General features: G+C 44.7%; 1 long non-coding RNA gene across 1 annotated transcript; it reads left to right on the top strand.

The window, feature by feature from the left end:
* The first annotated feature begins 7,080 nt into the window (after positions 1-7,080).
* LOC131487536 (uncharacterized) lies at positions 7,081-11,565 on the top strand. Its single transcript, XR_009249809.1, has 2 exons — positions 7,081-7,560; positions 9,370-11,565. It is a non-coding gene; the product is annotated as an uncharacterized LOC131487536 (long non-coding RNA).
* The last annotated feature ends 1,619 nt before the right edge of the window (positions 11,566-13,184 follow it).

The raw sequence follows: 13,184 nt of genomic DNA, 5'->3' as shown, positions 1-13,184 counted from the left end.
AATGCCAGAGGTGTGGCATCTCCTAAGACCTTGGGTTTGACTATAAAGATTGTTTCCCAAACTGTGGGATGGGACTGCACCTCTTCGGTCACCTTGTCCATCTTTTCCCCATCAAATGAGTGACCTATAAATCAGCTCTGACTGGAGGCGATCTAGTTTTGGCTTGAATACTCTCTAGTAATGGAAAACTCGCCACTGTCCATTATGTTTTTCAAAGCTTCCAAGCATAAGATTAATTCTTATTTTGGTCCAAAATAGACCTCCCTATCATTTTAGAAAAATGATATTTTTTCTATTTCTGTGGTTTTTCCTTTTTCCCTTGATCCCTCTCTCCTTTCCTCCTTTTCTTCCTTTTCTAGCTTCTTATCAGTTCTCCCTAAAAATGTCTAATATCATAATAACCTCTTAAAATTGCACAAAGGCTTGGAGCTTTCATTGTGCTCTTCAAACAGCCTTGCAGAGTTGGATAAGTGAGTAGTTTCCTTTTGATTCTTTGCCAGTGCTGTTTCTCCTGGAATGGCCTATCCTCCAAGACAAGGGTGGCCTGTCTGACCCACGCCCCTTTCTGCCTCTTTCACTGCCATATCTCCAGCACCCAAAAAGTGCCCGGTACACATTGGGTTCTAGTCAACAGTTCTTGAATGAATGAATGCATGCGTGAATGACTAAATGGTGCCTGGAAGGTGTGACCTTCTGTGTGATCCTGTGCCCCTGTCCATGCTCGGTTGTATGACAGGCACCTCTCCACTAAGCAGTGAGGACCACACAGGTGCCAAGTGGAAATGGGGACAAAAAGGGACATTCACATGCTCTTCTGTGGCTGCACTCATGTTGGGGATGCTCAGGAGCTGTGAGAAGGCTAGGCTTTTGCTGTGGAGACCAATCAAGGGACAAGAACATTAGGTGCACAGACAAGAGCAGAGGTGAGAAGCAGAGAGTGAGTTGAGAGCTTACCCAGCCTGGCTCCCAGCGATGCCTGTGGCTCAGCCATATCCTCATGCAGGGTGATGACCCATCGGGAGATGACCCATGTCCTTATCCAAATCCCTCTTTATTGCTGAAGCCAACTCAAAATAATTTCCTTTACTTGCAACCAAGCATATCCATCTAAATAAAGGTAGACATAAAGATGTCTGTTTCTTGGTCTCGAAAGGGAGGCTGGGGAGGGTAGGAAATTCTCCCGAGGCCATGCGGAAAGGAATGACGGAGTTGGGACTGAGTGTTCACCCAGTGTCCCCTGATTGAGCTGTTCTGTGCAGTCACTGAAGCTCGTCCCTGTCCCCTGCTGGAGCTCATCCCCAGCACTGCCTCTCGCTTTTAACAAAAGAAAGAGTCACTCCTGGAGCAGCCAGATGTAACTGAGCAGTGGGAACCCAAACCAAGAGGAATTCACTCTCCATAAATTATGCTTTAATAGATGTCAATTATTAATTCCTAAATAAATATTTGTTAATATTCAAAAGAGTTTGCCTACTAAGAAAAACTCAGGCTACACAGAATAATTAGTGCTTCTCACTGTGCAATGGTTGTGGCCCATAATGATTTTTTTTTCCCTTTCTTCATCTTTATTTTTCCTGAAGTGTGAATGCCTGGCTGTGTCAGGTTTCCTGGGGAGGGTTCGGCTGGCCATGTGTTCTTGGGAGAACGCAAAGGGCTAATGCTTCCAGGGAAGCTTGCATACAGGCCAGTGGATCTTTCTCTGTAGAACGGGATTCTGTGAAAAACTGGAGTTGCCCCATGTCTAAGGAGAGGAATTGGAGATCCAGCCAAAACTGGGAAAATTTAACAATGAGTTTGCCAATAGCCTCATAACATATGACCAGTTTTGAGCACCATGCTACAGCTGGGTTAGCAGACAAGTGTGGGGGTGGATAAGGAACAGAATAGATGAGTCTCCAGGATTCAAGGTGTGTGCAGACTAGTAGGGCAGAGCTTCATGGTAAATTCTTAGCACAAGGGAGAGGGATAGCAGTCCACGAGAATGGGGTCAAAAAAACGCCAGGGGAGCTTGGAGAAGCCAGAAATGTATCCTATTGAAGGCAAGGGAAGGAATCGATTTATGAAGGAAGGAGAACTTGAGACAGTCCACCCAAAATGGATAGGCTTTTGATGGGCAAAGACTGGCTTAGCATTTGAGTTTGAAAGGGCATTCAGGCATTTTCTCTCCTATTTAAGATACATTTACTGTATTTGGAGCAACTGATAGGTGCCAAGTCCTGGTCTAGGTACTAGAAATATAAAGAAACATCAAACTACATCTGTGACACATATAATGACAACTCATGATATCAGATGTAATATAAAAATAGTTGTAATACAGGGAATTATGAATCCAAGAGAATGACTACCTATACTAAGGGGGAGAGAGAAGGCTTCAAGAGGTGGGAACTCTTGATCTAGATCCCCAAGGATACATTCACTCAATTCTTCATTTACAGAAAATATTTACTAAATGCCTACACATGTCAGGCACTCACTGCATGTTAAGATAGCGCAGTGAATGAAACAAACTAAGCCTTTTTATATCCTAAGAGTTCAACAAACTAAAGAGGAAGGGCATGCCTACCAGATGCTCAAGGAAGGGGATTGTCAGGAGGTGAGACTGGAGAAGTCAAAGCCACATTTGGAAGGACCTTGCAAGCTAGGCTAAACACAGAACTGTCTCTGGAGGCGATCAATGCAAAGCCAAGGAAGGTTGTTAAAGCAGAATTTGAAGAAGGTGACCTTGAAGGCTCTGTGGAAGCAGACTGGAGGAAGATGAAGCTGGAGGCAAAGAGGCTCCTCAGGAGGTAATTGCAATAGCCCAAGATACCCCCGATGAGGGCTTGAAGCCGGCACGGGTGGTAGAGTTGGAGAAAGGATGCGTTTGAATTGGAAGAGCGGTTCTGTGTATATGTAAGTGCATGTGCCCAAGCTCTTTGAGAATCTAATCAAGGCTTCTTGCCCCAGAAAAATTCTCATACTCACCTACATGTATTATTTTGCAAACAACTTCAAGGGGCATGAATTCCAGATTAAGAAGTGCTGAGTTATGGAAACAGTGAGGGTGCATGGGGGCCAGGAGGTGAACACATAAAATAGGAGGTTGCCACAATGATTTGGGTGTGGAACTGTCAGGACCTGCCTTCTTGAGCCCTTCCTCTGACTGCCTAGTACCCCATGCCTTTGGTGGGCCTGGGCCCACAGGACCCCGCAGCTACCCTGCAGGTGTTCGTGTCCCTTATTCCCACCTGCCATTCAGACATCCACCTGAGCCACGGGCCAAGGGGGAAAGTTCCTTCCTGCCTTTTCTATTCTGAGGGAGAGTTCAAGGATTTCCCCAGTGACACTAACACCTCAGGGTCCAGACCCAAGAACATCTCCTCACAGATGCCAGAGGGCTGGACTGGGAAGGCTGGAAGATATCAACAAACCTCATTCCCTCACTGCACAGTGGGGAAAGTTAAGGAGCAGAGAGGGGGAGGAGTTTTTCCAAGGCCACCTGGAACAGGTGGCCAAGCTGGAACTAGAACCCCCGCCTGCTAATATCTCTCATCCTCTGCCCTTCATAGGAGGCACTGGCCCCCTTCTTCGTGCTTCGGGAGTGCAGCACCTGTCTTGCTAATGGCACCGATCATGCCCGGTCCCTGTACCAAAATCACTGGACACAAGCTCTGTGAGTATGTCCACACCCAATGCAGGGACTCCAGGAGGTCAGGATATAGACCTGAGGGAGGAGGCACTTTGGTTGTCCCTGAACACTCACTAGTTTGTTCTGATGTCTCACCGTCCCACACCAGGGAAACAGCAGCCCTTACGGTTAACCCACAGAGCCCTGAGATTCCCCAGCAGTAGAATAATGGTAACGATACCCAATTCCCAAGGGTGTCCTGTGTATTGAGGGGAAAGAGTATGTAAATGGACTCCCACTGCAAACACTCAGGAAGTGCTCCTTCCTGTCTTTCTTCTTGGCACTTCTTCCCACACTCAAACTGAACGGGGCTGTGGGAAGAGCTGGGGATGCGGAAGGCTGAGTTTCTGGTCAGAGAAGAAGGCAGAAGCTGAGTTTTGCCTTTGTTGTGGCCTAGAGCTACATAATTTTTCTGTATATTGTATTTCCTCATAAACTGGCACAGATACCTTTGACTCAGAACCAAAGTCAAAAAAGGGCAATAAGCAGGAGAAGACGGTGCTGGGATGCCCTTGGCATAAACCATATCTCTGCTGGCTTGGGTGGGCGATCTCCAGGAGCTTGACCCTGGCCCCTTCTGAGGGATCTTTCGGGTTCATGGGTGGCCATGCATGCTGGTGGGAAGGAACAAGAATAGGGGCCAGTGGGAGAAGGTAGGGGCCAGAGAGGCAGGATCTGGACCCAAATCAAAGGGAGTTAGTTGTACCTTCCTGTTGTCCCGGGTGATCCCAATTCCTTAGATTCTGGAGCATGGACAGGAAGGAGGGCTTGGAGAGACAGTCCTGGGGGCATATTCTGGCTCACCCCTTAATAGCTGTGTGAATTTGGGAGGGTTATTTAGAGTCCTTAAGCATCCGTTTCCCCAGTGTCTCCATCCATTGGATAGGGATAATAATAGGAGCCACCTCAGTGCTGAGTCGTAGATTGAGTGAGATAAAGCATGGGAAGCAGCTGGCACAGAGCCCGTATTACCTAATGGTCAAAAAATCTACCAAGACACAAACAAGAGCAAGAGGGCAGTGCTGGCCCTCCTGGAACCAGCTGCTGTTGTCTCTGCCCCAACAGCTGCCTGAGTCCTTCTGCGGCCCTCTTTTTTTTTTCTTTTTCTTTTTCTTTTTCCTTTTTCTTTTTCTTTTCTTTTTCTTTTTTGCTAAACTTTTTAAGAAAGGAAAACACACATACAGAAAAATATGCAACTCATAAGTTGTAACTGGATGAATTTTCTCAAAATGTACACTCACCCTTGAAACCGGTCCCCAGATCAAGAAAGAGCCCCTCGTGTGCCTTTTGAGTCAATACGTAGTCCCCTTTGACTAGGGTAACTCCTTTCTGACTTCTCACACTGTGGATGGATAAGGTTTGTGCTTGAATTTTATAAAAATGGAATCATACAATACATACCTTTTTGTGTTTGGCTTCTTTCAATCAGCAATGTGTGGGGTATAGTTGTATTTTCCTTGCATGCCCTTTTCTATTATATGAACAAACCAGAGCTTACTTGTCCACTCTATGATCGGTGGGCTTTTGCACAGTGTCCAGTATCTGATTATTATGAGCACACCATCCTTATATATGACCTTTGATGAGCAAGTGTATGCATTTCTGTTACACATTAGGTTGAATCAAATCAAGTTGCCATTTTTGTAGGTCAAAAACAATAAAAAGTTGGCAACTTCATGTGGTTCGATCTGCTACTTTTAAGTAGAAATGTTGGGTCATAAGACGTTATGTTCAACTTTAGTAGATACTGCCAAACAGTTTTCTAAAGTGGTTGTGCCACAGCTTATATTCCCACCACTACTGTGTAAGTTTCCAATTTCCACAGCCTCTTAAACAAAGGCTACCCAGATCCTTCGGCTGAGTCTTAGCTACTGACATCTTCTGTTCCTGTGGGCCCTTTCATATCATCAATTTACAGTATGCTATGTGTTTACTTTCCCCTTGGGAAGGTCTTTCTGACAGTTCTAGCCCTAACTGAGCCATGTTTTAGTATGTGAAGAATGTGGCTTGGTAAGACGGGGGCAGAATGAATCAAACCAAGAGGACAAGGAGCAAAGGCCATCCCCCTTTCAATGATAAACTTGGAGAGCCTGAGTTTGATTGGTATTAAGGGCATTTTCTTACACCCCAACAATTTTTAATCTGTCCCCAGACAGGAAATGGGAAATAAGAGGACAGGAGGTAAAACTCTTCCTTCTTGTCCAGATCCAAAGAAGCTAGATATTTTCAGAGCGTTTGGGTTGATAGTTGGGGCCCATTCACCAAACGGAGGCAGAATGGGTGGCTCTCTTCTCCCTGAGCTGACGCCCCTCGGCCTGGCAAGCAGGGCCAATTTATCTATTAGCCATAGTAGGCTCAGTTCCCAGGACCCACAATACCTTTAGGGACTCATGAAAACATTTTAAATTCTTTTAAAATCAGAAAAAAAAATGAACTTTTGGGTAGAAGAAAATGTTTTATTCTATTATATTAATATATTATTATTATATTAATATTCTTTATGTCAATAAACTCATAAATATAATTTTGTTTTTAATTTAAAAAACATTTTTTTAATGGAGGAAGGAACCCTTAAAGGCAAAAGTGCCCAGGGCTTATGGAAGTTATAATAAGGTCCAGCAGCCTGAATCAGAGAACCAGCTAAAAGGAGCAAGATGAATATCCAGATTCATGGTGCTGTGTTTAGTTCCCCTTGGGAACGACTGATAGCTCTAGCCCGGTTTCAGTCATGCCCCAGGTTTAAGGAAGAGAGAAGCACGTCCACATTTGAGCCAAACACTAAAAGGGGTACACTGGGAAATTTTTTCATTGCATTTTATGGCCAAGAGTAAGGTAGAGTCTGATGGTCCTTTAGACCTGCCTTCTGGGTTGAGGTGAAATCTGAATCTTTAGACACCATGGACACAACTCCCAAGAGGCACATGGGCTGGGAGCTCTGGCAAGGACAGAATCATGTCCTCTGTCTCCCAAAAGGATCCCAACATGGGCATCCAGCCGGTCTTGATGGCTGCTTTAATTCCTATTTGTTCCTTCTTTTTTCTTCCTCTCCACAACATACACATACCCAGAGACTAATTTAAGGGCTGGAGTCTGAGACATCCAGATAGAATTCCTTCCAAACATGTCTTTGTTGAGCTGGCCTTCAAGGAAATATCGAATGATGAATAGCTGTTTGCTGACTGGAGGAATTTGGAAAGGACAAGTTATTTAAAGCTCCAGGAAGAACAACCAGGTTGGGAATATGTCTTGTATTATATGGGGAGGTTTAAAAAAGTCATTTTGCAAAATAGTAATTATTAAAATAGGTCCAGCACGGACCTGATCTACTTTCTTTTTTTTTAAGTTTATTTAGTTATTTTGAGAGACAGAGTGGGGGTGGGCAGGGGCAGAGGAAGAGGGAGAGACAGAATCCCAAGAATGCTCTGCACTGTCAGCGAGGAGCCTGATGAGGGGCTGGATTCCACAGACCTTGAGAACATGACCTGAGCTGAAATCAAGAGTCAGACGCTCAACTGACTGAGCCACCCAAGCACCCCCCGATCTATTTTATTTCTATATTTTTATCCGAGTCAAAGAAGAAAGGAGACAGAGAAACCAATTCAGGAGAGTGAAAAGAAGAGAGCAGAAGGGTGGATGCAGTCAGGAACTCAGCGTTCTCCTTGCATCTCTGCCACAAATTTGCCATGTGTGATCCAGGAAAAATCACCCAGCCTCTCAGAACTTTGGCTCCTACATCTGCAAAAAGAGGTGACTAGATAACACTGAAGGTCTTCTCCAGCTTTCAGATATTAGCCCATAGTAGGTGTTCCCTCAGTAATTATGAAGCAGCGAGAGAGTGAGCGGTTGTGGACCAATGTCACACATTTGGATGAAAGCCGGAAATGGAGAGGGTAAGTGCATTAACAATAAGAACGATGCCGAGAAGCTGAGCCCATCTGTAGACAGCATTTGTATTGCCATAAAAATAGCATAACAAGATTATATTGAAATACCCCACTATTTAACTTAATAATTTAAATGTTTGCCTAATGAGGTGGACTTGATTGGATTAGGGCATTCACAATTAATTTTGATAGATCATTTTACACATTGGAGGTGCATTCTTCTGAACCAGGAGGTGGAACGGAAGTGCAAAATGTTTACGTTCAAACGAGCATGTGATTTTGCAGGAAACATTAATCCCAGATCATGCACACTAAGTCAATTTCAGAAATGGCTTCTCGATGTATTATTAGAAATTGCTCTTCAAATATAAAAAGCTTGTAATAGAGTTCTGTCCATTTTTCCTTTGGCTGATGGAAGTTGTTTTATAAATATGCCTATGATATGATGTTTTCTTCATCCAAGCCTTTTGGTACTAATTGCAACTTTTTAAACAGTTTAAGTAGTGGCTGTCATGAACACTTTGAATCCTAGTACAAATACTTTCTAAACAATTTCACATTTCAGGGTGCGTTCCTTCTTCAAATGTTTTTAACTATGTTTTTCCCCATTTTTTTTTCCTGAAAAGCACTCTAATTGGAAATGGTGGACCCCTCCCCACCTTTTTGATTAAGGGAATGATTTTATTATGTCATAGGAAGAGGTGTCCATTCCCTGTCTCTACCCATTCCAACATCAAAGAGCCAGGAGTGGCCACACATGCCCTTGAAGGCAGGAATGAGCAAAGGCAAATGGCTTCTGGAAAGGCGGATTGGAATCAGGCCATCAGTTCTGTCCCAGAGTTCCAGGAAAACACGTTCCTCAGCACCATAGCTATCAGTTAAGAGCTGCAGCTCTGTTTTTTATCAGAAAGTTATCTGATAGAAGGTGTCCATGGGCAAGATGCTTCTTGGAGAATTCTCTGTGTCTCAGGATCCTCCTCTGAACAATAGAGATAAATTACCCATACCTCAAATCAGTGAAGGTTGGAGGTCCGAGATGTGACAACTTTTTGTGAGAGAGCGTGCAGTGGTGGTGGCACTGTCTTGGGACCAGCTGACTAAGCATCGAATGTGAATGCTCGTTATTAGCTGTCCGTTTCTGGGACTTAAATGCATTGTTTGGTAAACGGGGACAGTGACCCCTCATTGAGAGTGCGAGCAGAATTAAATGCCACATCCCGGAAGCATGAGAGCAGCTCAGTGAGTACAGTTTCCCTCTCCTTCTCTGGGAGAAAAGCAGTTTCAAGTTCAAGGCACCATCACAGTTTTTGCTTCCTGATGCGCTCCCCGGACGACCATGGCATTTAGCACACAGGGCTCTGGGCTTCCTGCTCTTGGTGGACAGATGAGGTTCACGCTGTATAGTCTCCAGGCTCCAAGCCACCTTTGTTGGCAGAAGCACTTGAATCTGCTTTTCCCCTCCGAGGTCCATGTTCTATAATGATGTTTTATCAGACTCATCTTTGGTGAGGTTTCAGTGACCTTCGTAATAAAACCCAAATGCTTTGCATGGCATTCGGGGACCTTAAAACCTGCTCTCTGCTTGCCCTTCTGGCTTTCTTTCCCTCTCTGATTATGCCATGCCCTTTATTCACCCACAGACTACTTGCCTCTGCTCACTGTATTCTGAACACACCAACTTTCTCCAACCCCAGTCCCTTTACTTATGCTGCCTGCTCCTTTATCCCAGGATGCTCTTTCCTTTATTCTTCAACTGAAGATGATCTCCTATTGCCAGTCTAGCTAAAATATCACCTCCTCCCTTGTGTCTTCTAGGATTGCATGGCTGAATCAGGTCCACTTCAGATTTGTCATTCGTCCTTGGTGTATTCTGTGGACACTAAGATATGACAGGGTCCCTCAGAAAACTGCCGTGCCTCCTCATCTCTGTGGCCCCAGGATATTGAGAAACCAAGCTGAATATAAAATCCTTGAAATCCTCCCAGCAACCTGTTGAAGTAGGTACTATTACTGATTCATTTTGCCACACAAAGACATCAGGTCTCAGAGATGCTATGTAACTTGTCTAGAGTCACACAGCTAGTGAGTCATAGAACAGAGATTTGGACCTACAGACTTCCACTCAACGTCTGCGCTCTTTCCACTCCTCTGTTCTGTAAGCCTCTCCACAACCTCCTTTAATCTTCCGAACAACTCAGTGAGATGGGCAGGGAAGGCATCATCATGGCTTCTCTACAGATGAGGAAACCGAGGCTTGAAAGAGGACAGTCCCTTCCCCAGCCTATGTGACTAGACATTGGTGGAGCTGATGAGAGAGTTCCCAGCTTTGGATTCTGGATGCGAGCCTCTGCACAGCCACAGGCTGCCTGCCCCCAGTTGGTGACCGGCCGGTGTTTCACCTGCTGGAGGGAACAACCTTAATAAAGGAGGTGGGGCCCGGGCTGTTGCAACACTTGAGGAATTCATGTGCCTCTCAGGCCCCGTCTGAGCCCCTCACCACAGAGGTGAGGAGTGACAAGGGACATCTCGGCTCCCAAGGGATTCCAGTCACGCGAACTCCTCCAATTAAGGCTGGAACGATGTCATCTCCTGAAATAGCATTTTAATGAGTGATGGCTCTGGGATAAATTGTCATCTTGTGATCTCTCGTTAGAGAGCTTAATTAGACCCATCATAAAACATATTGATCGATGGCACGGAGCAGGTCCACAGGACATCCACCACCCGCTGGAACATTCCTGCCCACTGCTTGGTGGAGCCAGTGTGGGACCTGTCCCAGGCCCTGACAGCTGCTGGGGCACGGTTTCTTTTTGAGCACTTGGGCACCATTTGCCAGGTTCTGTCCTCCCTCCCTTCTTTCCTTTTACAAATATTTATTTAGCACCAACTGTATACCAGGCACTGTCCTGCCCTCTTATGCTTTAACCCGTTTTGTCTTCACAAAAAGCTGTTCTTTCCTTATTTTGCAAATGGTAAAACCAAAGCTTGGAACCCCGAGCTCTACTAGGTGCAGCCCCGGCCTACTGAGTTCTCTTTCTAGCAATTTATGGTGGAGTGGCTCACATAAGAACAAAAGGAGAAATTGAAGGAAAAAGTGGTCTTTATTAAACTCCTAATGCGTGCCTGCCACTCTACGAGGCACATTATTTTATAATCATGTCCCCTTTAACCTTTATATCAATCCCACAAGGTGAGAGAATTTTCATTATTTTATAGTTGAGGAAACTGAGTCTCAGATATGTTACTTGCTCAGAGTCACTCAGCCAGTGACTCTCAGTGCTGGGACTGGAACACAGCTTTGAGGGATTACCAGTCCAGACAGACGATCGTTCAAATCCAAGCCCTATCGTGTATTAGCTGTATAATTTGGGGCACATTACCCAAGCCTTCTGCATATCGTACTGGATGTAATAACTGGACCTCTCTCAGAGTTATTGTGAGGATTAAATGACATACTGCCTGTAAAGCATTTAGATAGTCTCTGACCCATGGAAAGTTTTCAGTGAAAATTAGTTTTCAATGAATACCCCAACTGTTTTCTCTTGGAAAGAAACTACCTGTTTCTTCATCCATAAAATGGGGGTAGAACCCCTGTCCTAAAACAATTCATAGGGAATGCTTTATACAAGATAAAGTAGCCCAACTGCCCTTATGTTTTATAAGGCTTATTTATTCATTTTGAGAGAGAAACAGAGAGAGAGAGAGATTGAGGGAGGGAGAGAGAGAAAATGGAAAGGACAAAGAGAGAGGGAGACAGAGTATTCCAAGCAGATTCCTCACTGTCAGCACAAAGTCTTATGTGGGGCTCAAACCCATGAACCGTGAGATCATGACCTGAACCAAAGTCAACCACTGAGCCACCCAGGCACCCCCAACTGCCCTTGTTGATCACTTTTCTTTATATTTGTGTGTTGGCAAAAAGCTTGAAGTGACCACCTACTTGATGGGCTTCCAGAGAGAGTAGGAAATGCTCTTGGGAAAATTTTATCTTAAGTATTATTATTATTATTATTAAAATAAGACATTAGCACAAAATGGTGGCAGGAGTGGGAGGTGGATGGATCAGATGAGACGACCTGGGGAGGTTTAATAAGATCAGAGTATTCAAACTTCAAGGGAATATGGTAGCTGCCGTGGCAGTTCAGAAAGTCTCAGCAATGTGGCATGTGTGCCTGGATGCAATGGCCCGGGCTCAGCAGGGTGCGTGTGCCTTTGTGGTATGTCTGTCGTTGCATATCTGCAGTGAGTGTGTGTGTGTGTGTGTGTGTGTGTACACGCGTGATGGGCCTGGTGCACATGGGGTCATAGAACTTTTCATCAGAAAGGAGTCTGTGTGTGTATGCGTGTGTATGTTTAGGTGTGGACATCTCTGTGTGTGTTTTGAGTCCTGTTTCCATGAGAGGGTGACTTCCTTCACCTGTGTGCACTTGGAGATTTTTTTTTCCTTTTTTTTTTATTCCAGTAAATGTAGCTTGAAAGCTGAGGATAGCACAGCTTTTCCCCAAACACAGATCACATCACAATTTTTCTTTCAGAGAAAAATGCTACAAAATAACCTGCAGATGGTGAGTCTCCCTCTTTTTTTTCTCTCTTTCTGTCTTGCTCTTTCTCTGTGGCTTTCTGTCTGTGTCTCTGTCTCTGTGTTGGTATCTCTGCCTCTATCTCTAAGGCCCTATTTATAGCTTAAAATGCTCTCATATTTTCACACTTAGCATATGAAATGTCCCCATGTTACATAAAATAACACACATTTGAGTTTGTAATTAGATCAGTGTCTCATCCCACGTTTCACCTAGGAAAACCCTGGACATTGTTCCTTGCCCCTGCCCCTACCCACAAGCATCGCCGGGCCTGAGGATCCTGCCCTAACCCTTTTCTGGGGTCTGTTTTCCCAACTCCTGATGACAACCCTTCCATCTGCCTCCTCCCTGCTCCCTTGCTGACCCTCTCTGCTGCCTCTGACAGGGGTTCAGTGTTCCAGGGGCAGCTTGAATCATCAGAGACCTCCTCTCCCCAGAGCCAGAAAAATTGCCCCGTTCCTTGTCCTCGGAGTCTCTGAGCACAGTCACAAAATTCAGTCCCCCAAACTGGCCCAATGCAAACACTGCCCAGAGGAAAGGAAAGCTCCGACCGGCTCTTTTTCATGAAATAAGGAGAAGCTTTTTTTTTTTTTTTTTTAAGGAGGAAGAAGCCGAGATTCATCTCTAACCAATCTGGACATGTGTTCGGGAATATTGTTGAGAACAATTAGGGATGTATGAGTGAGGGGTTTATTTCTCACTTGCTTGTCAGGTCAGAAGACAATCTGTTTATTTTCCTGCTACAATTTTATTCAATAAATTGAGAGGATGTGCGCCGGGGAAGAGGGTATGAACACGATGTGTGCTATCAATTTGTCAAACAAATAATCGAGCTTGGAAACAACAGATTTTATTAATTAGACAGGATGGTGTATTATTACCATTAAAGTGTTATATTGCATTGATTTTTATATTTTACTCGGCTACTAATTACTGTAAAAGATTTCGGGAATGAAGCAAAATAAAATCATGCAGCATTATACATAATGTAAAGATAGCGTGAATTAATTTGTCCGCTGCTCCCCACCTGCCTGCCGCGGGAGTGGAAGA

Source organism: Neofelis nebulosa, chromosome 10, assembly GCF_028018385.1.
Source record: "Neofelis nebulosa isolate mNeoNeb1 chromosome 10, mNeoNeb1.pri, whole genome shotgun sequence".
NCBI lineage: Eukaryota > Metazoa > Chordata > Mammalia > Carnivora > Felidae > Neofelis > Neofelis nebulosa.
This window is presented reverse-complemented; position numbering and strand designations above follow the sequence as displayed.